Here is a 2421-nt window from a genome sequence, read left to right as displayed (position 1 = left end):
AATTATTCCCATATTTAACTTTCTTCCATGTGAATGTATAGATTTAGGAGGAAAACAAAAATGTTGAGTGCGCACACAGGAATCTCTGCTAACAAAAGTTGGGCTGGGAGAAGAAATGTGATGGAGAGACAAAGAGGAAATATATAATAAACACTAGAAATTTGTAGTACATGTTTCTATGCTTTTGTGTAAATAACCCCATAAAAGTGTTGAAAAATCTACAAGCTTTAGAAAGAATCTTTCAATTATAATGATAAATATGAAATTATTTGAAAGAGCACTATTTTAATGGTTTTACATGAATTCATTGTATAAACAAATCACAACCAAATAGAAAATCAGTGTTAAATACTATTAGGTTTTTGTTGCTTTGGAAATAAAGTTGCCCATTTCAAATACCTAATAAAATGGTGATGTTACACTTTAAGATGATTTGTTTAGCTGTGCTAATTATATTTGCATATGATTTGACTGAATTTGAATTAACTGTGTACTCTATGTAAGAGCCTTTTAAAAGTGGTACAAAATCATGACTTTATTGTATTTTTTTTCTCGGTTGAAAGTATGCGAAGAAGTATAATTCAACAATTATTTGCATATTAACATAAAAAACAATGGGTATTAAAGAGGTATTGAAACACTTCTGAATTGTTTAAAACTTATTGTATAACTGTAGTAATCTGTTTAGATTTCCATATATTACAATATCTCTACCATTTCTTTAATTATTTCTGAATGGAATCCTTAAAATTATTGAAGTTGAATACTGAATACACATTAATAGAAGAGTGATGACATAACTTGCCAATTATTTTTAATATCTGAAAAACAATAGTTTTTGTGACGTAAAGCTTTATTCAAGACTTTTTAAAAGGTATTTTATAAACATATTTTTCAAAAACTGAAATGTTTAAACTGGTCTTAAATATGAATTTCTTTTGGAATGAATATATTGGGATTTTCTTTTTCAGTAGTCCTCTGTTCAGTAAGTTCAGAGAGTAAATGTCCTTCACAATAATGGATATTTTTTTTTGCAAATTGCTCTAAAGTTTTTAAATAGAAGAGTACACAATGGGGAAAAAAAAGGCTGTGTTTTAATGGAGATAAATTAAATATAGTGACTTTATTTTACTTTTCATTTTTTTTCTGCAAAAGATGATTAAATGTCTTATATTAACATGAGATGAATTTGTTTATATCTGAATATAAACTTAAAATATCATATGCATAAAATTTTAATTTCTTAAAAATTTACTTTTTCAAGAATTTTCAGAAAGGGGTTCATTAGGCTGACTATTTTCTCTTAAGTACTGTCATATTGAATTTTTCACTACTAACATTTGTTTTGGGACTCTTTCAACAATTTAAGGTAGAATGTTATTAATATAGTAGAACAAAACAAATTAACTTTACAAAATTAATTTTAAGAAGATAGTATAGCATAGCGTTAGAAATAACAGTATCTAACAATATCATAACAATACAGCATGAGCTTTGTACTCAGGAAGCCCTAGTTTCAGGGTTCACCATTGCTCCCTTATTAATTCTATGATTTGAGGACAGTAACTTCTTTGACATATCAGATCTATCACCAGAAATCTGAAAATCATAACAATACTTATAGTGTTTTGTGGATAAATAAAATAATTTATGTAAAGTGCACAGTGTATTTGATAAATGATTAGAGCTATAACATTTTTTGTACTATAATTCATATCATTTTTATATCAATTTCTTTGTTGTCACCACCTAGACCATGAGGTTTTACTACATGTAAAAAAGAAAGTCTATAGGAAATTGGCCTTTAGGGGTTTAAGTGCGTAGTCTTTTATTATAAGTGTTTCATGTAGATATGCTCCACATATTTAGATATTATTTCAACTTGTACTCTGTACTTGATATTTAAGTCCTGCATGTAATTTTTTCCTTTCTTTTAAAAATCACAAGCAACTCTCTCAAATGATTATGTCATATGAACCTAAATTTATGCAATGTTTCAGAAAGAGTCTTGGTCTTTTCTTCTACTTCAAGACCTTAACTTCATCTTGAACATTTTAATGCTTAAATTTTTGTAATAATTCGACTGAAGAAATTATTTTCAGCAATTTGAAATAGTAAAACAATTTTTAAAAAGTATCAAAAGCTAGGGCCGGCCGAGTGGCTCAGTTGGTTGAGAGCTTGCTCAAGGGTTTGAGCTCTGAGCAACAGCAATTCGATGCCTGGCCCGAGCTGAGCTGCCAACAGGTGGCAGGATGGCTCAGCTAAAAAAAAAAAAAAAAAAGTATCAAAAGCTAAAAACATATCTGATTTTCTCTTACATGTATTTGATTTTGTCACCAGCTTGCTGGCTCTCTGATTCATGGTCGTGAACATTCTTAGGTCTTTCTGTAGTGTGGAGAAGGTGATATCTGGCTTGTAGAA

Source organism: Hipposideros armiger, unplaced genomic scaffold (assembly GCF_001890085.2).
Source record: "Hipposideros armiger isolate ML-2016 unplaced genomic scaffold, ASM189008v1 scaffold_1602, whole genome shotgun sequence".
In the NCBI taxonomy this organism is placed as follows: Eukaryota; Metazoa; Chordata; class Mammalia; order Chiroptera; family Hipposideridae; genus Hipposideros; species Hipposideros armiger.
This window is presented reverse-complemented; position numbering follows the sequence as displayed.